The sequence below is a fragment of the Diadema setosum genome, chromosome 15, assembly GCF_964275005.1.
Source record: "Diadema setosum chromosome 15, eeDiaSeto1, whole genome shotgun sequence".
Lineage (NCBI taxonomy): Eukaryota > Metazoa > Echinodermata > Echinoidea > Diadematoida > Diadematidae > Diadema > Diadema setosum.
In genome coordinates, this window is record NC_092699.1 from 34,776,279 (window position 1) to 34,803,724 (window position 27,446).

The 27,446-nt window shown below is 36.1% G+C and overlaps 1 pseudogene; it reads right to left on the reverse strand.

Moving 5' to 3' along the window:
- On the reverse strand, window positions 1-27,446 carry LOC140238708 (uncharacterized; annotated as a pseudogene).

The window sequence follows — 27,446 nt, forward strand, 5'->3', positions numbered from 1 at the left end:
TCAAGCATCAGTGGACGACTTTGGTGACTTCCTTGCAAGTGACGTATAGCCGCTACCGGAAGAGGCGGTGCCGTCACGTGATGTGTTGGACAAGCGATGGGTGCCAGTCATTTGACTGCTGGTGCTCTCTTTCAACCTCTGCTGTACGATGGTGGAAATGGTGTAGAGGTAGGGGTTCAGGAAAGAGTTGATGGGGAGGATGAAAATGATGGTCCAGACGTACATCTCGACCGGGACGACGGCCGCGCCGGTCTGGGAGACGATGCCCATGATGATAATGGGCATCCAACAGCAGAAGTCGGTGCCGACAATGATGGCCATCTTTGCCGCCATTTTGATTTCGTCTCGCCGCTCCGTTTTGCGACCGGACGATGACGATGCCTTGCGCGCCGACACAAATATTGCCACGTAACAGACTAGGATGACCAGGAAACAGACTATGTTTAGCACGATGAATATGGCAGTAGAGTACGCCCATCCAGAACGCCCAGTTGGAACAAATGATAGGACCTCGGTAAGCCCATCGTCCGATACCGTCCAAACTCCTTGGAAACCCGTCGCCGGGGTAACCAGTGGCAGCCCAATACAGACATCAGAGTAGCCCATAGAAACCGCTAATTCTACTGCTAACTATTATGGAACGATGCTCAGGGCCACGGCTGTAATCCAAGTGACGGCGACAGCGACCCGTGTCGACGTAGAGCGGAAATGGAATGCGCCAAATGGAAACACAATGCAGATGAAGCGATCCAGGCTGATCAGGACGAGCAGAAAGACGGATGCCTCGCTTGAAGTCATGGCAACGAAGCCGGCAAGTTTGCAGGCAAAACTCTCACGCCAGTCGGACGAATGCAAGAAATAATCTTTCCCGTAGTATGCGTCGGCACCACCGATGAAAATCATATACACACCCATTAGCAGGTCAGAGATAGCTAATTGAGAGATTAAGATCACTTGGGCCTTGTGCTTCCGATCGGTATTTCTCTCGGAGACGCGCCAAGCCAGAACCAAGAGATTTCCCGCCAACGCGCCGAGACCGAGAATCCAGAGGCACGTGCGCAGGAGAGTGTTGCGAAGCATCCCTTCACAAGTCGCGAAGGGATTAGGTGGCGTGCTGCACGTATCTGCCGGTTTGAATAGACAGCAGAGTGATGGCTCGTCGGCCGTTCTGTAAATGAAGAAAACATAACATGAGTCTTCATGAACCTGCTTCATCATCATTTTAAAACTTTTCTACCAAACTGTGTCAAAACATACATCTTAAACAAACGAATCGAATGTTGCGGATTTTGGAAGAAGTGTTGGGGGGGGGGGAGGGAGTACACTCTGAAACAAGTTTGATTATCAATTCCGTGGTGAATCAACAGGTTTTATAAGTAAGGCTACTATCCACTTCGTTTTTACAAAAGATCAGAGGAAAGAAGTTGAGAAAATAAATTGATTGCAAAAAGACGCTATATATGGTACGATGTTGTGATACAGCAAAAACAGCTTTACTTAATAGCATAATACCTGTCACAGGCACTCAGTTCGGTTTCTTTTGAGCTTTCTGACCACTGACAGTGTAAGAGGATGTGTATATTTTCATTCGTATAAATATGTTTCCATTAAACGCATAAGAATGTTTGAATATTTTTTTTTTTTGCATATCTTTTCTCATTATCATGTGTTTTCACACCTTACGTAGATAACTATTATATTTGTTGCTTCCCAAGGCCCGGGGAATGAAAAGTGAAGAGATGCACCATCCAAATCTGATTCTATAAGATGTTGAGGATAATATTACGACTTATTTAGACCAAAGCGACAACTACGACAATGCTGAATTAGTGGGAGATACAAAGATTGATTTAAAAAGCACTGAAATTTCACTTACAATTGAAGAAGGTTTGGACACCATCTGCCATCTTCTCTTCGAATGTCATCAGCTTCACATCAGAAATAATTCTTGAGAAAATAATGATGAAAGGAGGGAAAAGAAACAGATAAAGGGGCAAACAATATACATAAGTGAAAACACTTCTACACAATACATTTCTTGACACCACCTTGTCCGCCATGAGAGATTCAGGGCAGGATGTGCTGTAGAATATCTTTTTATTATTATTATTATTATTTTTGGTCTCGACAAGATTGCTCCTTAACGGATGTAGAACAAGAGAATTCATACCGTTGTGCGAAATTTCTCCATCATGTCACAACACTGGTCTGTGAATACAAGTGACTTTACCATGTTGTTACAGTGTTTTTTTTTTACGTTTTGCTTACGTCACTCTGTTTTTAAAAACAATGCAGGACATTGAGTAGTATTCGCACACACACACACACACACACACACACACACACACACACATATATATATATATATATATATATATATATATATATATATATATTCCATTTCAAATATGTGCGTATACTCACAATGTTTCCAGATTCATCAGTCCTAGAAAGGCGTAGTCAGTTATGAGAACCAATGGGTTTCCGTAGAGATCGCTTCAAACGAAAACAAATATGTGGGAAAACAACATACTTAACATTTTGCAGTTTACAAGGAAAGGCAAATTTATATTATTAGGTTACGACGATTGGTTGAATTGGTCGAAATGATTTATTTTTTTCAGGTCGCAGTTTATGACTGATTGAAATAGTATCATTATATTGATCAACGTTCAGATGGTAATCTTTAACCAAAAGGATACTCTAACATCGAGGATAAGTACTACATAGAATTATCTATTCTAATTAAACTCACGACATAATTCACATCGATTTTTATAACATCAACATGTATCCCTCTCTATCTCCATTTTACAAATTATGATATTCCATTCATATATAGATTCCATATGCACATATCATATTATAACCGAGATATAAGTTTTCAGAGCCTGGATCATTAGTATAGACAACAGATAGATAGAATGGTTTATACATAAGGCCAGACAAACTCACAGAAGTTACGTTCAGATGGTGATCTTTAACCTCAAGGATAAGCTAACTTCGAGTATAAGCACTACATATGGGGCGCCAAGTGTCGCATAGTCGATTTCGTGACGAAGCCAGTCATTTTGTCACTAAATCGACGGTGCAACACCTGGCGCCCCATAGAGCTTATTCTCAAAGTTAGCATATTCTCAACGTCAAGAATCACCGTCTGAACGTAACTAATGGGGCACTGTTCAGAGAAGAACATGAGGACCGTGACTGAGAGAAAGATGAAGAGAGAGAGAGTGTGTGTGTGTGTGTGCGTGTGTATGTGTGTGTGTGTAAGGGATTGAAAGGGAAAGAGCGAAAATAGCGAGAGAGAGGGAGAGAGAGAAGAATCGAACGAGAAATTGAGAGAATGTGACAGTGAAGAGAGAGAGGACGGCAGAGAGGGAGAGAGGGGCAACCTTGTTTACTCACAGGTAGTTTAGGCTCTTCAGATGTATGAAAGTTGAATTTCGAATAGATGCAATTTTATTCAGCCCCAAATGTCTGCATTACAGACATACAACAGATATGAAATAAAGAAATTAAAATGAGAGGGTGAGTGATGATGGACACTTGATATAATAACACACTAATTCACATCATAATCATCATAAGAATTAAAAAAAAAATAGTATCACAGGATGAAATTATTCTATAAAGAAAGCGCAGGAAAAAAAAATTACGATGAGCAGCTGCGCTTTCCCTCCCGTAGGTATTTAGTGCAAGGTAAGACATATGACAGGTTTTCACTAAGTCTGGATGAGTGCATACTACTAGATCATGGTCCTGGGGCCCGTTTCATAAAACTTGTCATTAGTGACAAGTTGTCATAGATGTGACAAGCTACTGAAATCCTTGTATCTGATTGGTTGAGAGCAAATTTGTCATAGAAATGTGGTAGTTATCACTGATAACAAGTTTTATGAAACGGGCCCCTGTCATCTATCTATGGTGAGTCGGTGTGTACCTGGGGAATATTTTTGCAATGGTTTTGCAAATTTTCGGACAGTGCACACGACATGAATTATACACACACGGCAAGTTCGTCTATTCGTAACCCCCAACCCCCCCCCCCCCAACATGAAATCAACGAATATAGAGTAACCTGACGCAAATACTTACAAAGATTCCAGTCGTTGCAATCCTTCAAACATTCCCGAACTCAATGAAGAGATCAGATTTGACTCCAGACTCCTGTCCAGGATGGAACATTAATTACATCGTCATGATGACAACATGTTATAAATAAACTCTTACAAAGTAATGGACCCTCTCTGCTTGACATCTTTTCAGTTTCTTGTTTTGTTAATATTATTGATATCATAATTTTTACGGCAATGTCAAAGCAATAATCTATTCAATTAAATGTTTAGTTATTATACCGCTCATCGATAGCAATATATTAAGATGTCATTCTTTATACGTTTCTGACAAGAGGAGATTTGCAATTTTGGAATGATCAAAGAGTCGTCAATCGTAGTCAACAGTTACTCCTAAAACAACCATGCATGCATGGGAATTTTCATCTTCCTACATAGACTATGGTCTGGACACTAGGCCTACTGTAATTCATTAGGACCACTTGCTATAAAACAAAAAAAAAAAAAGAAACAACTAAAAATCAAGCATATCAATAAACCTCTTTTCATAGAAATACATACAGCTATTCCATATCTAAACCTACGTTTTTTTGTTTGTTTTTTTGGCCTTGTCTTTGAGTCCGAAGTTTTAGATGCATTGTATTTCTTAAAATGTACTACTTACAAATATGTCAAATTGCCCGAGTGTTCGAAAGCTCCGACTTCAATCGAATCGATCCGATTGGACTCTAATCCTCTAGGGAGTCAAAAGTGAAATGATACAACAAGACCAAGTAGCGTACAATACATCTGTAAATTAATGCGGAAATGATAGATAAAAATCTACCACTACAAACGAGTATATTTTGAACTATTTTATTTTTTACTTCAAATTTCAGCAGAAAAAATGTAAAAACAAACGAAAATGTATCAACACATGTGACAAAACATGTTATAGATATTTGCTGCGATAGGAAAAGAAATCAAAATGGACTTGCCACTGTAGTAAAGTTACAGATCTCAAAGCAGTAACAAAAAATTATTAAAATAAAGCTATAAAAATTACCATGAAAGTACAATGTAATTAATAGGTTCATAATGGATAAATAACATTTACGATAGTTCCATCTTTTGTGCAAACTTAATGTCAAAACAATTAGTATACTCATATACATTGTAAGGGAATCGATACAGGATCGGAATGATAATAGTAATAAGAGCAAAAGAAGTGATGTAGATAACTGCAAACCGGGCAGCTGCAGCCAAGATACTGACATTGTTTGTAGGCTTTGAAGTCCAGCAAAACCGCCTCTCCTCAGACTGGTAAGAGCATTGTGATGCATAAGCCTAAAACAGTGAGGAAGAAAACACACATGGGAAAATAAACGAACCTAATAATTACAAAATGGATTAAAGGTCTTACACAACGGTGGGGTGAGTTTGGGCTTGCTCCTTCTGACATGGTGATAGTTATTAACTGGCATAATTGCAGAAATCCACTTTCAAACCCCAAAGTTGTAAAAGGATGCTGTTAGACTTATGACAATTTTCCTGGAACCTTTACGCTCACCAAGCTTAAATTGCACTGATTTTTTTATGTTCTTAAGCTGAACATTTTTAAGGAATTTCTGCCAGCACAAAAAGGCTAAGACAATCTTTCTTCTCCTAAAGAATACTTATATATATATATATATATTTATATATATATATATATATATATATATATATATATATATATATATATATATATATTTATTTATATTTATATAATACACATAATAGTATTATATATATATACATATATATCGTATGATAAATGCATATGCATTTATTTTATGCACATACACAGACACAGATACAGACGCACACGCACACACACACACACACACACACATATATATATATATATAGAGAGAGAGAGAGAGAGAGGTATGTATATATCTATATCTAAATATATATATATATATACATATATATGTATATATATATATATAGATATATATATATATATATTGAGAGAGATAGAGAGAGAGAGAGAGAGAGGGACGGAGAGAGCACACTTACAGCATATAGATGGCATCCAGACCCTCGAAAGCACCAGGTTCGATGACTTCGATATTGTTCTTATATAGGAACCTTAAAATTGAATGAACGTATTAACAAAATATTATTCTTGCATGCATATCCTATACATATTTTTGTATGCATACAAATGAGATTAAACAGAAATCAATTTCAAATTCTAATAGGGACCTACATTTAAGTAATTACTTACGTTCAATTGCATAACTTTTCTTTCGTAAGACAGTGAATCTCATATTTTATTGAAACCAAAATTATGTTGAATTTTGATGCAGAAAATTCGTCAAATGAGCAAGGACATACATTAATGAGCACATAGGTTCATAATTATTTCGTTTTTACAGGTCGCTCTCATAAAAAATTGTGGATTATGGTTTATGATGGTACAGAGTTGGGAATGCATACATTCTGTGTTATCTCGAATATCGGTGTTAGAGCTATTCTTGCAAAGTAGGACGCACCCACACACTTTTTAAAATGTTTTTATTCGAATTCTGTTTGATGTTTGATTGCTTTCACAATGGAATGAATCCAAACATTCACCTTAATCAACATGATCAGACTGAAAAACTGCACACACACACATATACATAAAAGCAAACATTTCTTTCTCTACATAATACACTAGATACTGGCATCATGCTAAACTCTACTTCTTAAAGTTATTTGATGATAACAAGTCTTGAATCTACTCACATATACTCCATGCTACGAAGCCCGTGGAAAATACCGGCTTGTAAATGTTGGATATTATTTCCTGTGAGATCCCTGAGAAAGAGAGAGAGAGAAAAAAAAAACCAGCGATAAGCAAGAAAATGGGTTATTGATAAGTAAAATAATGACATTCATTTGAATTACATGTGGAGTAATATTAATTTTATGCCTGATCCTTTCTATATTATGATTATACATAATCTTCTCTTTTTTATTCAAATCCAGAAATGATTATGATAATAATAATAATAGTGAGACTCTTATAAAGCGCACATTTCTACCTAAAAAAGATACTCAAGGCGCTATAGAACAGAGTACATATTGTGTCACGTTACAACAGTATCACAGAAACTAAGACAATAAACCAACAAACAATAGGCCTATATACGTACACATACTATACATACAGGTATACAATATTGTTAATTTAAATTGAAAATATATGTCTTGAGATTCTTTTTGAAACCATCAATGGAAGATGCTTCTCTAAGAGATTTTGGTAGGCCATTCCATAGTTTTGGGCCCATATATGAAAAAGCCCGATCCCCCCAATTATGCTTGATTCGAGGTACCTGTAATTTTAGCGAGTTTGATGAACGGAGATTACGTGAGATTACGGAGATTATCAAGCATGCTCTAAACAGGATTTTTTTTTCTTTATAATATTTGATCAACTTTTATAAGAATTATATAGAACACAACGTAAAAACCGATTTTTTTTTTCACGCAATACATACACAACGCAATAGAAAAAAAAAATGGCACACAACCCTATCACGGGAATTTTACTGCCTACGAATTTATCATTACTTTCCTCATAACTGACACAGAGTCTAAATAACATTACAGTTTGGCTGTCTAAATTGACCCAAATTACGAGTTTAAGTTCGACGTCTTTCTTCCCTTTCTGTGAAGGGGGAGGGGGCAGGGGCGGATCCAGGAATTCCGCAAAGGAAAAGCGCCCATTTTTCTTTTTATTTCTTTGTTTTAACAAAAGATAAAGAGGGGCGCGCGCCCGGTGCGCCCCCCTCTGGATCCGCCACCGGAGGGGTGGTATAAGCATTCGGATACTTACAAATATATCAGACGGTGGAGATCATCAAACGTTCCCGCTTTTATCCACGTAAATGGAAATGATCGAATTGTTCTGGAAAATTGATGAGATAGAGGAAATCTTTTAGAATGTGCTGTAACCTAGAGTATGCGTTAGATATTTCAAAGCATCACAGTAGAAGTTGGTAAATAATGGGTTTCATGGTCATAATACACGGCAGAATATTCCATAAGCAAGCAATGAAGTAATTAGCCATAATATACATGCATTTTAGAAATGGCAAAGACAGACATTCCTGATTTTTAAAAGGGTATCGGGTTGGAATCATGCAATATACATATAGGTTTTCAAAGATACAGTTCAGTTCATTCAAGTCATTTCAATTTAATGATTCATTCAATATTGCAGAAGAACGGAGAGTACCGATATATCACATATGCAACATAATTATATTACCCCCATCCCCACCCTCCCCCCCCCCCCAAAAAAAAAAAAAAAAATGGTATGATGTAAATATACTATGCTATTAGGATACACGATTGACACAAACTTATATATGACTGGATAATTTTTTGAACGAATCATGAGTGCGGGCAAAGGACATACCTTTTACTGTTTAAAAGGTGGATCTGCTGGCATGCAACATTAAGATTTCTTGCATTATCATTGAGTTGAGTTATTAACAACATACATGTGAATATGATAACATGATAACATGAAATTCCATAGGGTAAGATACAATAACATGAACATTTTTTTTAATGATTTTGTACAAGGTTCTTACAGCTATGCAAGCATATATTTTACATACTTATATTCATCTTACATTAGAATACATGTGGTATAATAGATTTAGTTTCGTTGTGATACATTTATCACTGAAAAAGGCAAAGAGTATGAATAAGTATGTAATGTAGAAATACGCATAGACAAAGGTTCTGAAAAAAATAGAAAAACAGAAGATAATGTTGCTAAAGGGGGAGCCAAAAGTTATCACAAGTGCTAGTCGAGAATGGTTCTCCCATTATAGCTACATGTATATTTAAGCTGCTTATTGCAAGGTCTACTCTTTTAAGTAACTGTACTATAAAAGTACATTAAACTAAACACTGAATATTCTTTTCTTCACTAAACTTCATTTAACAAGTGCTTTTTTAGGTTTCTTCGAAATGAAGATCTTGTTCTTGTTCTTGATCTTGATCATTACATCACAGGTGCTTATCTTAGTGAATATTTAAAAACCAACATACTCTCTTGGTATAAATGACCTTTTCTCCCCGCTCATTCCCAAAGTGGAACACTAGTAGAACATTTTATCACTTGCGGAAATAGTATTACTTCTTAACGCGTGATATGCTTCCATTATTGGCACTTTGTCCACCTCGAAAAGTTTCTTAGGTGTTGCGCTTATTTTGAGAGAGAGAAAAAAAATACATCCAGAAGATCACTCTTTGTTTTAAAGACGTAATTATCAAAACGTCTTTTAAGAGACAACTGTTTTCTTACATGATTTTAAGATCCGTGTAGAGAGACATGTTGACGTGGGTAACTGAGGATAGGTCTGTTTCCATGGAAACGTTCAGCTTTTGCGTGTCGGGCTTCTGAATCCATCTGCAAGCCCACGTAGTATGTATAAAAAGAAACATAAAAACATAATGGTACGGCATTAAGCATTTCAATGTCATGTTGTCGTAAATGGCAAATCAGAATCAATTAATTTTCTATTAAGAAGTTTGATATACTTGTAGATTTAATGTTTCGGTGTCATTTTTTTTTTTTGTCTTTGTTATGCTGTGACGAGTTGGACAGCTCTATGCGCAAAAATAAATGCACACAAATTGAATAGTTTATCCTTGTAACACACACACACGCAAACACACAGAAACATTAATCATAATTAATATACCGGATTGTATATACACACATATATATATATATATATATATATATATATATATATACTTATTATTATTATTATTATCATCATTATTACTATTATTATTATTATTATTATTATTATTATTATTATTATACGATATCTATATAATATCATGTATATAATGTATGTAATATAATGAAATATTATACCTATATAAGAAAATATAATGATAAGTTTCCGACCTTTTCTTTCTTATGATTCAGTCACATTTTGCCCATGTACTTTTTCAACTAGTATGTTTATTGAGTCATGTAAACAAATGACGTGTATCTAAATTTCATTTGGAAATGTACTAGTTACATTGTACTTAATTTGCTTATATGAAATTGTCATATTGTATGTTTTGGCCGGAAATGAAATAAAAATGAAATGAAATGAAATGAAATAAGTTGTAACGTGCATAAAATGTATCTCGGAAAATGCAACCTCCTGCGTCTTTGACAAAACCTACCAGTAATGTCACTGCATGCAGCTAGTACTCACAATTTCTTTGTGTCAGGTGGGATGCGCGTCGCTTGGGCCTTGCTCCACTCCACGTATTTACATCTCACCGAGAAATAATGGCATTCACAATCCAGGGGGCAGGACTGTACATCTGTGCAATGAACGTGTGGAGATCATTAATATTACTTAACGTACGTGTATATAGATTTATGTATATGTATATGTGTGTTTTATAATCATATACATATGTATATATCTTTATGTATATCTAAATATACATGTATACATTGTGTATAGATAGATATTAACTAGATATTGGGGAGCACAAGGATTACAGTCACAATTCATGAGGAAGAACTCAGAGGTGTACGTAGAAAATAATATACTCATCATACTAGCATTTCATTCATTCATTTCATTTCATTTTTATTTCATTTCCGGCCAAAACATACAATATGACAATTTCATATAAGCAAATTAAGTACAATGTAACTATTACATTTCCAAATGAAATTTAGATACACGTCATTTGTTTACATGACTCAATAAACATACTAGTTGAAAAAGTACATGGGCAAAATGTGACTGAATCATAAGAAAGAAAAGGTCGGAAATGGAGGGGACTGCTAAAAAGCCAAGCTTGTAGAATGAGGTCCCCTCGTGAGTCGTGAAAATTATAGTAATAATGCAACAAGACAATTTGACATAGTCTTCGGGAAACAGAGAATAAAACAAGTACGCACACAAAACGCACACACAGACAAAAACAAAGCTGCTCTCCTACATACGCGTGGAAAGAATAAATAGGAGGTCAAAGGCCAGAGGGGGACAGGAAGACAGAGGAAGAGAGAGAAAAGGACAAAGGAGGAAGAGTTCAAGGGTCAACGCCAGGGCACATGAGACTTTGGTCTTACCAAGAAGTGGACTATCTATAAGTAATATATGAAGAGTTTGTTTGCAAAAACCGATAAGTCCATATTTGCCAAATGGAGATATTTGCGATTAAAGATCAAGAAAAATAAAGAGAATAATAGAAAATTTTTGCTTCTTTTGACCATAACTTCAAAAATATACCTTTATATGTAGTGACCAATATATCATTTAAAAGGTATTATTTTGTACTTTATGACAGAGATCGTACTTCAAAATCTTCAAAAATGGACTTATCGGTTTTTGCAAACAAACCCTTCATATATAACAGTTATGAAATAGATTAAACAAAGTAAAGACTTTAACAGCAAAGTAATCAGTTAGCAACTTTCGAAATGCAAATCCCCAGTGATATAAGAATTGATAAACATTTTCTTTAATTTCAAAGTAAAAGTGTTAAAACTTAGAGATTCTTTTATGCTGCTGTCAAGGGAGTTCCAAAATTTAGGTCCAGCGGAGGAGAATATAGACTTTGCAAAAATCGTCCTAGAGAGTGGTAAATGGAATTCATTGATTTGTCTCGTGGGGTATGAATGTACAGTTTTATTTTGAATAAACATGAAATCAAACGCAAAAGGAAGGGAATTATTTATCAATTTGTACATAAACTGACCTAAATTCAAACAATACAAATCCTTAATTTTTAAAATATTATTTTGATAAAACAAATCGTTTGTATGACATCTCCACGACTCTCTACAAATAATACGAAGAGCTTTTTTCTGCAATAATAATATTCTTTCTAGATATGAGGAGTAAGTGTTGCCCCAGGCGAGAATGCCATAGTTCAGATAGGGTAAAATTAAAGATGAATATAACATTAATAAGACATTTTGGGGAAAATAAAATTTAACTTTATTGATTACGCCGACATTTCTAGAAATTGTACGGCAAATTGAATCAATATGCAAATTCCAAGTGAGCTTATTATCAAGGATCAAACCTAAAAATCGAATTGAAGAAACTTCTTCTACAACTACATTATCCAAATAAATGTTCTGAGATAACTTTTCCAAAGAATTACTAAAAAGCATACATTTAGTTTTCTGAAAATTAATTGATAATTTGTTGGCTCTAGTCCAGTAAAGTAACTTTTTTATCTCAATATTCATAGTATCAATCAATAACACAGGATCAGAACTAGAAAAGAACACATTTGTATCATCAGCAAATAATAGAAAGGAAAGAATACTTGATGAATGTTCAATATCATTGATGTAAAGAACAAATAAAAGTGGACCAAGTAAACTCCCTTGCGGTACACCACAAGTGATATCATGCATAACAGATTTATGACCATTAATATAAACAAATTGTTTGCGATTAGTAAGGTAGCTCCTGAACCACTCCAAGGCCATGCCCCGAATACCATAATGGGATAATTTGTAAAGGAGTATTTTGTGGTCAATGGTATCGAAGGCCTTGGAGAAGTCCAGGAACACACCTATAGTATGATGAAATTTATCGATGGCTTTGGAGCCTTTATCTAAGAAAGTAAGGACTACATGAGATGTGTTGTGTTCTTGCCGGAAACCAAACTGATTATTAGAAATAATGTTATGCTTATTAAGAAAATCCAAAAGTCTAAAATGCACAACTTTTTCCAGTAATTTAGAGATAGTGGATAACAAAGATATTGGTCTATAATTACTGATGTCTTCCCTATCCCCTTTCTTAAAAATAGGAATAACCTTAGATACTTTCATAGCCTCGGGGACAACGCCATTACTTAAAGACAAATTAAACACATGAACCAAAGGGTCAACAACAAACTCTATGATATTTTTTAAAAGAACATTATCAATATTATCATAACCAACACTTTTTTTACTCTTTAAATTCCGAACTATATCAATTAGTTCGTTCCGGTGAGTGGGAGCAAAAAAACAGGAGCTGGGATTAGGCGTTTGTAAAAAATCAACAAATAACTTTTGAGATTTAGGAATCTTTTTAGCAAAATTATTTCCTATCTGTGAAAAATATTGATTAAAAACATCAGCTCTAAACCTTGAATCAACAATTGTAAGATCATTATGTTTGATTGTAGTAATACGGGATGTTTCTTTGTTTCTATTAATGGCCGAATCAATAACTTTCCAAGTATTTTGGATATCATGTTTAAAATAATGTATCTGATCACTGAAATATTTTCGTTTTGCACAACGCAAAATTTGAGGAAGAACATTCTTATATGAAATATATTTATGACGAGATTCCTCAGTACGTTTGATTTTATCAGCGTAATACAAATTATTTTTTCGGTTGATTGACCGCAACAAGGACTTGGATATCCACGGGAGTCTAGGGAATCTTTTATAATTACTATTATTTGTCTTAACTAAAGGAACATACTTATCTAAAAGTAAATTCAATTTTCTCATGAATAAATCATAAGCATAATTTGGGTCCTCAGCATCATATACCTCAGACCAATCTACTGCATTAAAACCATCTTGCAACCTAGCTATATTATCTGGTGTAACTTTTCGAAAATACACTACAGAAGAATTCAAATTACGTTTGCGATTAACTGGAATATGAGTAAATAAGGGGTAATGGTCGGACAAATCTGATAAAACAATGCCAGAAAAGGGTAATGGGTTAATATTTCAGAATATATGAAGAGTTTGTTTGCAAAAACCGATAAGTCCATTTTTGAAGATTTTGAAATACGGTCTCTGTCATAAAGTACAAAATAATACCTTTTAAATGATACATTGGTCACTATATATAAAGGTATATTTTTGAAGTTATGGTCAAAAGAAGCAAAAATTTTCTTATTATTCTCCTTATTTTTCTTGACCTTTAATCGCAAATATCTCCATTTGACAAATATGGACTTATCGGTTTTTGCAAACAAACTCTTCATATTATCAATAAGTGTTGCTGAATGATTAGTTACTCTAGTTGGCTTTGTTATAAGGGGTAAAAAAGATGAGGACATCATAATATCTAATAAATTCTGAGCAGAATTTAATGTCTGAAACTTAGATAAATCTACGTTAAAATCTCCCATAATATAACAATCTTTATTGTTAAAAATTGGATTTTGCAATAACGATTGCAGATAAGTAAAGAAATCTTGAACCTCAGAATTCGGAGGTCGGTACATGACTAATACAAGTATATTCCTAGAACCAGGCACGTTAATTTCAATAAAGAGTGATAAAGGCATAATAGCTTAGATATTGAAATACACGATTGTGTATGCATATCCTTATAATACATACGTAACATGTTTAGAAATAATACTCTGTAATGCATTGCTACTTCTCCAAGTAAATTTAGTGGTCGGGACAAGAATCCAAACTTTGGCCACTCGCCAAAGGAAAACGAATCATTTAGTAGATGAATATTGAAAATATACCCGCAGTTTTGCAGCGCCGCCTACTGAGCTTAGTATATTATATCTTGAATTTCTTTTCGCGTTAGACAGTGTTTGATTTCAAGAGTTTGACATAATTATAATATCCTTTTGTTGCAAAAGAAAGCTGTCCACATATGTACAGGGTCTGGTTTCCTAGAACATGCAGACCCATTGTTCTTGAAATTAAGATGTTTAAAAGTAGATGATATACATTTCCTACAGACCGCCCTCTTCATGTTTCGTTCTAAGCAAGACCTATTACCTGTCTCTTTTTCGACAATGTTTCAACTTAACAGTGCAGTTCACTCATATCCCACGAGACAAGCATCAGATATACATTTAGTGAACCCTGGTACTGCACTTAACCTAGCCTATAAATCAGTCAGACATAGCGGTCCTGATGTCTGGAATGCGCTACCTCAGCATGTTAGCAATTTACAAAAAATAGTTACTTTCAAAAGGTCGATCAAACATATTCTATTATCAGCTTCACGCTGAACTCCTGGATACTATTAACTATTAAACTTGCTGTGGTCATATATTTCCCCTGTAATCGACATTTGAATGGGATTTATGAGAAATTTAATCAATTTAATCAGTATAATTTGCTTATAATGACTTGACACTTTAAACTTTTTCTTGCTCTCTCTTGTCAATGTCCGACAGGACAAATAGGCACCACACATGCATTTCTTCTTTCCCCCTCATGTTCCCATGCTCTCTTTGTAAATACCCCCCCCCCCAACTCCTATCAAGTATCATTTAAACTATTTGCAAGCATATAGATTGTGTTCACGGGGGTTGCAAGGATTTTCAAGCCTTAAGCTTATTTTGCAATTCCTTTGCGTGTTCCTTACCTTGAATAATGTAGCTCTCTTAGTGGAGTTGTATACTATCATGTAACTACTTCTTATCAATGTATACTTATTGTATATATTCTGTCTTGGCTATATGAGATGTACTTGCATACATTTGTATGCATTCCTATTTTGTGAACACGCATGAAATCTTGAATAAATGAATAAATAAAAAGACAGGGGGGGGGATTCCCCAGACAATAGGGGCAGTATGATAAGTTGAGAGGAACAAACTCTGTATTGAAATGACAGCGAGGTAATCTAAAAGCTTCGGAAGAATTGGCTACCTTGCAGTGTTGCTATCTTTTTAGTGTTGCTCGCTAATGCGTTTGATATGGGTTAATGAAGTGGGAATATTCCTATGTGTGTGGATGTGTGATTGTGTTTGTGTTTTTTTTCTTTATAACTATAATGAATTCAATATATCGTTGCGTAAATCATGTCATCCGTCGCTTTATGCATGATGCCATTAACTTTAATTCTATCACTCTTGTAAGACTCCATCAATGAAAAGGAATGCCTCGCTTGTTAATTTGTGTCTTTTTTTTTCCCCACTGACAAGATGCTAACTTGTTGCAGCTGGCACAAATGAATTACTCAGAGAGCCTAATTTCCGCAATCAAGCATTTCGGACAGTGACATGTTATCATCTATTCGTTGAATGTGCACTTTTGGTGGTCGAAGAGAATTTATGCATGAAGCACACGTATCATGCGCAACTAACACCTCCCCAACCCAACTGTCAATGTTGGTATGACACTATTCGTATTGGCATTAAATAATATGGAATTGTGCTGACTATACAAGATGGCGTCAGATGTGGTCGAATAGAATTTTGTAACATCTCACAAAACATGTTTATTTTTTTTTTTCTGTAGGGCAGTCAGCTGTTTCTATGATCATTGCAAGCTCGATCTCGAATGCCAATTCTCAAATGCAGTATCGTTTTACACTAATGTTTAAAACGTCAGTGCATCACTGCATCGGTGTGTTCTGGGTATGCCCTTATTGATTTGGTCTACCTGCATAAAAACAAGAAAGCGTCGCCCACAGTGACTTCATGTGATATGTTCTGACATGTAAGAGTATCTCATGTTTAAAAAGGAGACATAAGTCGAATGATGCTTGCCTGGTTAATACATATAAAAATATCAATTTCAATTCACTTCACTTAAATTCAAATACAATTTTATATCAATTATCAAACACAAATTAATTCAATACAAAATATAAGAACATGGATTTGAAAACGGAAGCATAGATAAAACCAGATACTAGTAGGACAAGACAAGAAGGAGAATGGGAGGTTTTTAAGCAGGCCCGTAACTAGGAGGAGGTTCAGGGGGTTCGAACGAGCCCCCCCCCCCCCCCCCGCTAGCGAGCAGGATCCAAAATATACCCCTTCCAGAGTGAGACCCTATCCCGCTTTGTTGCTTAACTCCCTCAGAAAGGTCCACTATTTCCAATTTTGAACCCCCCATTAAAAAATCCTACCAATTTTGACCCCCTAGAAATCCTAGTTACGGGCCTGTTAAGATAGACTAATTCAGAGAGAAATTAGATGTAGGGTGGGGGATGGAGGGGGGGGGGGGGGGGGTAGTGGAAGAGGAGAACTGAGGAAAATGACGAAAAAGACAATTCCTGGTTTATACGATGTCGTTTACCTGCCCAACATCGTCAACTTATATCGTAATGGGCGTTGGCATCTTTGAAGCTTACAGCGTAAATAAAATTTGGGCTGTGTTAAATTAGATTGTTTTCGCTATCACCTGATCACGTGGCTTCAATATAGCATGTCCCTGGTCATTGAGAACCCTGTCTATTATCCGGTCTAACTCCCAGCTGACCAACACCGTATCATCCACTCTGGGTCGGGATATTAGATGGGGGAAGAGGAAGGGGGGGGGGGGGGGGAGAGAAAGGCTTTTCCGTTCGTGTTACTCCGAAATGACCCGGCCGAAATGAGTGACCACGCCTGTAATTAACTGATGCTTGATGTCCACAGCGGCGACGTTATGACAGTTGATCCGATGCACGATTGGACAATGCTTGCCGTTTTAACCGTCCTCGAGACGAGTCAAATTAATTAAATGGTCCTTAGGTTATTTGTATGGCTTTCATGTCTAAAATCAGCGTTCCATAACAGAGCTATATTGGCGATGCACACACTACGCTATGTGTTGATAGTTGTCTCTTTAACAGCATAAATGCAGATATCATGATATTAGCGTATCATTACTTTGAAATTTATGAGTTGCCATTAGCCTACAAACGGCTAATTCGTTGAAGTGTGAACCCGACCGTAAATTGTCATGAACTTTGCCCATAGCGACGCGGATTGTGATGTCACGCGCGACGTGATGAAATGGAATGAGCCAAATTTGATTGACTTCACGCCCTCTCTCAAAGGGTAGTAAGTAGAGCATATCATGGAGGGTGACTTTTAATCTGTTTTGATTTGAAAAGTGCGATATAAGCTCCAATCATATCCGAATATGAAAATGCACATATTGCATTATATGATTATGTTATATCATTTTGTTTTTAAACAGAAATATTAGATTGCTAATGCGAATCCTCTTCCAATCGAAATCATTATCACATCTAGTGAAAATCTCTGAAAAGTAATTCTAGACACGTTTTAACCTACTGACCTATAGTTCCCAATTCTAGATGACTGTCCCTTAGTATTCTGCATAAGTATTATCACCATGCAAATATTAGATTATTTACTTTAAACAGTAATCGTAATATACATGGATTTATAGTGGGAATACTTTGTAACACTTGCATAAGCAAATATTTACTTTTATACTCTCTACAAGCAAAGCACCCCTATTTTTTCTCGTTCAACAAAAATGAAAATATCTGAATATTTGTCTGAACTTACTTCAGTTTTGATGAGATAAGGAAGGTAAAAGCTAGATTATTATTATAATGTATGTATTGTATTATTGTATACAGGGCTTCCTTGAAAAGCAGGTCTGCTGGCTGTCAGCAGAACTGAACGGAATGTTCCTGTTAAAAGATTTTGTGAATAAAAATAAAAAAAATAAAAATAAAATAATTCACCTTGAATTTTGAACATATGGAATTCGCAAGTAAATGGATTACGTAACTTATTTGAAGAGCAAATCAATGGTTTAGAAGGTTTTGATAATCTGATAGCTTAAATATTAACACACACACAAAAAACAAACAAACAAACAAACAAACCCTGAAATCAAGCACGCTGATCAGAAGAATCTCTGGGTGGCAACCTCGAAAGTCGTGGTTTTTCTAATGTTTTTCTTTTCATTTCATTTTGAGTTTGATATTAAAGGTTTTCAGTTAAGAAATTGTGAGATGATCACCTGATTTTTTTTTCTTACATGTTTCTTGTGTTAACCGTAAGAGTATGGTGAGATGTCGAGATCATCTCATCTGCATAATAAATGGAACCTGGAGTGGGTACTCCCCTGTAACGAAATTGTCACATGTCGGTGTAGAATATCATTAAGAATCAAGGGATCAAGGAAAGAAAACAAATGACAGAACTCACAGCACACGCTTCTCTCCTTCAGCCATCTTATTCTACATTCACCTTCATCGTCATGACGTCACAAAGACACCCTAATGACAAGCTCGAAAGAAAAGGACTGCCCCCCCCCCCCGCCTGTTATAAGGTACGAATGCAGTGCAAAATGCGCCGTGTCTTCCTCATATTGAAAAAAAAAAAATCACAACGAAGATGCATCACGGACACTACTACAGCTTGTGAGTCATATGCGTACAACAGTATAAAGAAAATGTAAAAAAAAAATCAACATATTTTCACTTTTTGCGCATAATAAAAGAGCACTTGACTTGCCTCTTTCTAAAGGCAGGGAAAATAATATTACCCATAACATTTGTCGGTAACGAGTCGGGGGAATGTGTACTTTTTTCAAAAGATGAAATTTTGTGAAATTCTCTTTATATTAATTTTTCCTTATATTATTGTGCGCATGTGACTTCTAAGTTATTCACACACCGCAGTAGTCTTCTCATCCAGCGGTTACTGCACAAAAACTTCAAAAATTCATAAATTTTGAACGGATTGTCCGATTTTCCTCAAACTTTCAATGATGTGTTCTACTAACATTGCTACATTCTCTCAATCCTTATGTTTATGAAGGTGAACTTGTCCTTTAAACGGACGTGGCGGGCATTTGAGACATAATATAGGGCCTATACAACGTGAAAAGAAGTAACTTGGACGATATGGTAAGAATTTGCAAGTTGAAGATATGGCAGGAAAGAAAAGCGTGTCCCTGATCTATCACTTAGGCCCCTACTTTGATACGAACTTACCACACGCTACCTCGTCCGATCCGGATGAGCAGTCGGTGTGACCATCACAGATATTCTTAGGTTCTACACAGGAGAGTGGGTCGTCTGGGCAAACGCGCGGTGTTCCTCTACACACAGCGGAAAAATCGATCCCTGATGCAGGTGTAGAAAGGGAAAGGAGAAGAGTCAGTATTTTTACCTGGTTTTAGATTTTCTCACAGTTAGAGTGAAGTTAGCCTAAAATCAACAACCATGCCGTCAACAGCTAGAGTCGCCAGGGCTATAGTATGGATATATATACAGAGAGCGCTCATTTTTTCCCCCTAAAATGGCTCAGTGGCTACTATACCAATTGTCTCTAACAGATGACCATACAAATTATCCAAAAACCTGTCGCCTAATCCACTGGAGCAACAGAATGACATTTTTTTTTTAATCCTCATAAACAAGAAGTGCGGTCAACGTTTCGAATGGGCGTAAATATTGAATTGGTTTCGGAGATGGTTGAGAGGCAAGCTCTCACAGAACAACCGGCGGTAGATTTGATATAACGACTATCAGAATATACATTAGACACTCAATGCCGCATCTACAATTAATCTCGTCACCGTTTACTTCCTGGTTTCGCGGAATTGCGTGATCTACCTTAGATCGTAACTCTGGTCTTCTCTGATCTTCATATCGCCGGGTTCAACAGGTGCATGATTGTTCGTCTTTAGTACGGCATATACTTCCCTTTTTTATCTACTGTCTGGACTTTATAGACCATGAAAAGCGACATCTAGATTTACGTGAGTTGAGCTCGTGTTAGATACTCTTGTATAACGTGTATAATGATACCAACTCTTACAGCAAGAACGGTGGTTTGATCTTATCTAGGAAGTTCTCTTGAGCGTAAATGCTGTTTTTACAACAGAACCAACCGCAGTTATTTTTTATTCAGGCAGTGTTAGGTAAAAATCTGTGAATCTGTTTGAAAAATTACATTGCTGGAAAGACATTTTGTCCGACGGAGATATAAAGTACTGCTGAAGGTTTGAAATCAGAGCCTCTTGCTTGACAGTCAAATTTTTCTTATTTTATCACAGTACTTCCTGTTGCATCGTAGGCCCTACTTTTCGATTTGGATTTTCAGAAGTATCAATTAGGATGATTTTCAGAACGTAAGACTGTTGGCGCTTCATCATTGAGAAACCGTGCATGGCCGAAGCATTCACACATCTACAGCAAGCAGACACTGTTGCTGCTGCTGTGCCCTCACTGACTTTATGCCATTTCACTAAGAACAGTTCGCAGTTGTTTGTTAACATGTGCCCTAGTTTTTTTTTTTTTGTGTGTGTGTTTTTTTCACTTTCAATTTCAAAGTTTGCTGTCGGGAAGTAAACTGTTTGAAGACATCTTGGGGTGCCGGAACGTCTTGGGGCTAGCTCACTTTTATTTTTGTTTCTGGTTTTAGTTTTTGATGTGTTTCAAAATTAGTGCAAGAATGAACGTTTCCTACAAACATAAACGGTCAATAGCGCATATTCAACATCAGTAAAAGTCGTCGTATATTTGCTTCATACTTTACGATACGCCCGGATGAAACCGTTCATCTTGTCATAGCTCTATCTAATAGTAATTTCTTATGCCTATTTGCTTTCCCATCCATGACAGATGCAAATAACGCTAGTGTACAATCATCATTTCTTGAGTACCCTCCAATTTATAATTGCAGTGGCCAAAAGCAAACTCATCGCTCCCCCATTCGTGATATAATAACTATAATTATATTATCTGTCGGACAAACGTTTTCTGACGGCACCCAAACGTGGGAGAGCAGTTCGCAAAAGTAACAGATTTATAGACGTACATTTTACCACAGGAAATTAGTATGGTAGTGGCTGTAATGGTTAGAGACGGTATCATTTTACGCACTGAACGTTGGAGATTCGCTTGGTCTCATCCAAGCACATCTTCAATAGCTGAAATTATACAAATCAAGTTATTCCTAACCAATGTACTTTTTCGTGTAGTTACTCTTACCCCCTCCCTCTCTGTCTGTGGTAATAAGAGAGTATTCTGAGAAGCTGAGTCATCTTGTATCTTTTTCTGTAATTTTTTTCTATTTGATTTGTTTTATTTCTGCATTCACTCAAATACAATTTAAATACAAATTTCAAAAAGTACAAAGACAAAGAATAGCAAGTGCAGTGAAATAAATCGATAACAGTACACAAATAGATACATATAGGTGATTGCATTGAGCAGTGTACATACACAAAAACATAAAATAAAATATACAATATTTTTCAGCAAATAACAGAGATCATTGAATGCAGGAGACCACCATCGTAAGCGATAAGCGATTAAGCTTGAAATGGATGGAGGCCTCATAAGTCTCAGCAATATTCAACGTGTCATGAAATAAGAGGAAAGATTTGTGTCTGGATGTTCCTGTTGAATCACTTCTGCCTTCAATTCGTGGCTAGAAATCTTCATTGAACACAAATAAGATCAAATGGCAAGATTGGTGATCTATTCATCATCTTTTACTCTCAACCATCGACGGCAAAATCCCTTCACTATAGCAGGGACTCTAACTGTTTATAACCACTGACCACCACATCGCATAAAATAACGTAGTGAACTCGAAAAGGCTAACATCGGACATCTTACAGTGACTAATTACACTGGCGCTCATCGGTTCAATTTGCATAATCGGAACGCCGCTAATGGGTATATTTCAACTATCTTGGGAGTTGCAGTGGCATCCGAGTCAGCTTGTCATAACAGAGAAATGATTAATCTTAGGCTGCATGGTAATACACGATGAATACCTATGATCATAAACATTCCTGAATCTTCGGCTAACTTGACCAAATTAAGAGGACGCGGTAAGAATATAGGGCAGAGATCAAATGGAAAAAAAAAATCTTAAAGGGGATGTCTAGTAACTGATCAGTGGGAATCAATGGGAATGCTGTGAGATGATTGTTCCAATCCTTGTGGGATTCATTTAAGAGTACATTATGTACCTATTGTTGTGTGAAAATGATTTGCTTCAGAATGGTCTCATATTCAAGTGATGTGCAGTTTAATGTTTCCAGGTTAGCATGCCTGTACACTGACAGGGTGATTAAACTGCACATTACCTGAATATGAGACCATTCTGAAGCAAATAATTTTCACACAACAATAGATATATAATGTACTCTTAAATGAATCCCACAAGGATTGGAACAATCATCCCCCAGCATTCCCACTGATTCCCACTGATCAGTTACTAGCCATCCCCTTTAATCAAAAGTTAGAACAAGGTACCTGTATTTGTAGATTAAGGCGTCTTTTTCTTAATTCTTTCATCTCATCTAGGTTGGATAGCACAACGCAGCGATTTGACTTGTTACTGTCGGTCAAAGATGTCTCTCAATCTTGATAATATAGTGACAGTCCAAATTCTATGATACATGTATTCCGTAATTACTATAACTGTTATATTTCACAATACAGATCTCGGAATTCCTTACCACAGAAAAACTCGTCGTCACCATGGAAACAATGCACTTTCCCATCACACAGCTGTTGTTCCGGAATGCATCCGGAGCCATCTCCATAGCACGTATAGCCGCCGCATTCAGATGTAATGTTCTCTACACAGAGGTCGATGATAAGATACACGCCAGGTAACAAAATGTTACGATAGCATTTATGTAAGCATCAAAAGATGGCGTACGTACATCACTCTTCACTGAAACATGTTACGCATTATGCTATTTATACATAATCTACTACAATGTATACTAACATTATTTGTTATCTTTGCTCTTTTGAGTTATCCTTCACATGCCACTCTCGTTATTATGACCCTTGGCAAATTATGCAATCTCGTCAATCCTGACTTCCACTAATTGGTTTCACATTGATGATTAGCTTATCCCACTGCTCTCGTTTGCTTCCTTCCTACGAAACGAAAAGTAATTAAGTGCAAGCATTTATCATTATTTTGAAGAAAGCTGGAATATCCCCAACTCAGCTGATATCAAGACCAATTTATTGTGCGTTTCGTCAATTAGTTTGCCTGTGAAAATCCATTCCACACGCTATTGAGCTATATACAAATCACCTTACTATGGCGTGCCCAAGTAAGATAAATCCCTCAAAAGTAACCAAATTATCCATTTTCCCCCTGGGGACAAACTGAGGGCCTATCCATCACGGAGAGGGAAAAGGTATGGTGTCTAACGAAAGGACATTCATTATTAGGCTTTGGGCTGTAATGAATGCAATTGGTAGTTTACCCCATTCCACCTGAAAGATAAGATTCCTGCCCCCCCCCCCCACCCCCATTCGTTTTGTGAGGTCGGCTCCGTCACTGTGTAACCGGTGATTTTCGTAATTTCGATCTACAAGAATGACCTCTTGCGCCGAAGGGGATCAATGGTAAATGACCGATTAGATTACTCTCGGGTAAAATTGAGAGTGATTGAAACCAAAAAAGTGCTAATCTCAATGCTTCTTATATCCCCTCCTTCTCTCCCCCCCCCCCCCCTTTCCTGGCTTATTCCAAGAACCCACTTTTTTTTTTTTTTTTTACACACGCACACACACGTGCATGCACAAGGGGTACACACACAGGGGCCTATAATGGCTATTCAGACGCAGCTACAGCTGCAGCTCCTCTATCGTCTATTGGTGATGTAAATGATTCATTTTTTTTTTTTTTACATTTTAGTTCGGTAAGGAATACAAGCAAAATAATCACACAAAATACACAGAAATACAGGTATATGTATAGATATACCATTCTTTTTTTACGAGGTATGATAAATGAAAATGAATGTTGTACAAAATGAAAGGGAGATTCGACAAACATGATGAAGCAAGGTCTATGGCATCATGTATATATATATATATATATATATATATATATATATAGATGTCGCATGAAACCGGCAGAGTTGTGAAGCTTTCGACCGTGGTCTTCCTCTGCTTTAATATCTGTTTGTGAAATTTACGAAATATATGTTTTTAAGCATAACAAATCTGAAGTCATAAACACAATATATTAAATGTAAGTTGAGCATGAGTTAATAGTTACATGACATTCATGCGACATCTTCTGTTATCTACATTGTCTCAACTATAATTTCACTTAAGATGACAGAGGCGTGCGGTAGGAATATCAGCATCATCACACTATATATATATATATGTATATATATATATATATATATATATATATATATATATGAAGAGTTTTTTCGCAAAAACCGATAAGTCCACTTTTGAAGATTTTGAAGTACGGTATGTGTCATAAAGTACAAAATAATACCCTTTAAATGATATATTGGTCACTACATATAAAGGTATATTTTTTTAAGTTATGGTCAAAAGAAGGAAAAATTTTGTTATTATTCTTTTTATTTTTCTTGACTTTAATCGCAAATATCTCCATTTGGCATGGACTTATCGGTTTTCGCGAACAAACTCTTCATATATTCTTCATCAGGCGCCTTAAAGGGGATGGCTAGTAACTGATCAGTGGGAATCAGTGGGAATGCTGGAGGATGATTGTTCCAATCCTTGTGGGATTCATTTAAGAGTACATTATGTATCTACTGTTGTGTGAAAACTATTTGCTTCAGAATGGTCTCATATTCAAGTAATGTGCAGTTTAATGTTTCCAGGTTAGCGTGCCTGGTCAGTGACGGGGCGTTAATCTGCACATTACTTGAATATGAGACCGTTCTGAAGCAAATTATTTTCACACAACAGTAGATATATGAAGAGTTTGTTCGCAAAAACCGATAAGTCCATTTTTGAAGATTTTGAAGTACGGTCTCTGTCATAAAGTACCAAATAATACCTTTTAAATGATATATTGGTCACTACATATAAAGGTACATTTTTTAAGTTATTGTCAAAAGAAGCAAAAAATTTCTTATTATTCCCTTTATTTTTCTTGACCTTTAATCGCAAATATCTCCATTTGACAAATATGGACTTATCGGTTTTTGCAAACAAACTCTTCATATAATGTATTCTTAAAGGTAGGGAATCCCATTTGCATGCCTTAAATGAAGAGTTGTGTAAACACAGTGGTATGTTGAAGAGAGTATCATTTTAGAAACTCCCATAAAGTATTGAAAGTGGAAGGTAACATTTAGTACATTTTTATTGACCGTTAGATTTTGAATTGAATGTTTTCGGGGCTCACCGTAAATTCCAGTACATTACTAGGCTACCTTTGCAGACCCATGCACTGCATGTGTGTCCATCATGTATATTTTGTGAATTAACGTGAATGAATGTGAAAAAACATTTCTATATAATTCTTGCCACACACTCTATATGTTATTACATCAGCTCTTATACTTTTAGATTTGTGTTTATAGATAAAAAATACAGAAGACTGCAACAAAAAGGCTTAAGTGTGGCTGACACACAGAACTACTGGGTAGTTGAGTTTTGTGCATTATTCAAATTGTAGATAACTGTTGACTTCCAAATTTCTAAGCAGTGGCCTAAACAAGTCCCCTGAGGTTCATATTTAATGTTTTGCTGCATTTTGGGAGTTCTGTAAAAGGTGTCCCCTACCTTTAAATGAATGCCACAAGGATTGGAAAAATCATCCCTCAGCATTCCCACTGATTCCCACTGATCGGTTACTAGCCATCCCCTTTAATATCCTGTTCACATTCTACAAGGCTAGAGCTCATTATTAGACAACCTACCTACACAGGGGTGCTGTTCGTTATTCCGAAGGTTCGCTATTCCGAAGGTTCGTTATTCCGAAGGGTAGTTAATCCGAAACACGCAAATTTCCTATACCTAGAGATTCGTTAATCCGAAAATGAAAAAGGGTTCGTTAATCCGAAAATTTGTGGCGTTATTCCGAAGGTTCGTTACTCGGAAGATTGGTTAATCGGAAAATGAAATTCGGAACAATGAACCTTCGGAATAACGAATCTTAGGAATAAAGAGCCTTCGTAATAACGAACCTTCGGAATAACGAGCTGTAACCCTACACAGTACTGACGTGATCATGAGAATCTGTTTACACAGTGTATCATCTCATGAAACACGGGATGGTATAGTATTATTTTAGGTGAGGAATCAACTTTTAACTTTTTGCGAGATACTTAGAAACCACTTCATGAAATGTTAAAGAGCATACAATCCAAAGAGGAAGTTTATTTGATGGAAATTGGTTTTGAAATGGCTGACATATCTAAAAACAAAGTAACACAAAGTTATCCTAATAGAAGTGGGTCCCACCTTTTATAAGGATAGCTTCGTTTTGGATATCTCAGTCATTTCGAAACCAGTTTTCATGAAATAAACTTTCAATTACTCTTAAAATTGTATGATCTTTCATATTCCAAGTTGAGGTTTCAGAATATCTCAAAAAATCATCATAAAAACGTTAGAAAGCAGAAGTCCCAGCTCAACCGAAACTGTACCTTCCCTTTATCAGTCAAACATAAAATTTGAATTGAACTGAATTGAATTGAATTGAATTGAATTGAATTGAATTGAATTGAATTGAATTGAATTGAATTGAATTGAACTGAACTGAACTGAATTGAATTGAATTGAATTGATTCGAATTGAATTGAACTGAATTGAATTGAATTGAATTCTGTTACCAACCTGCTCGCGGAGTCACGAAGAGGACGCCGAGGAACATGAGGAGGTGTAGACATGCCAT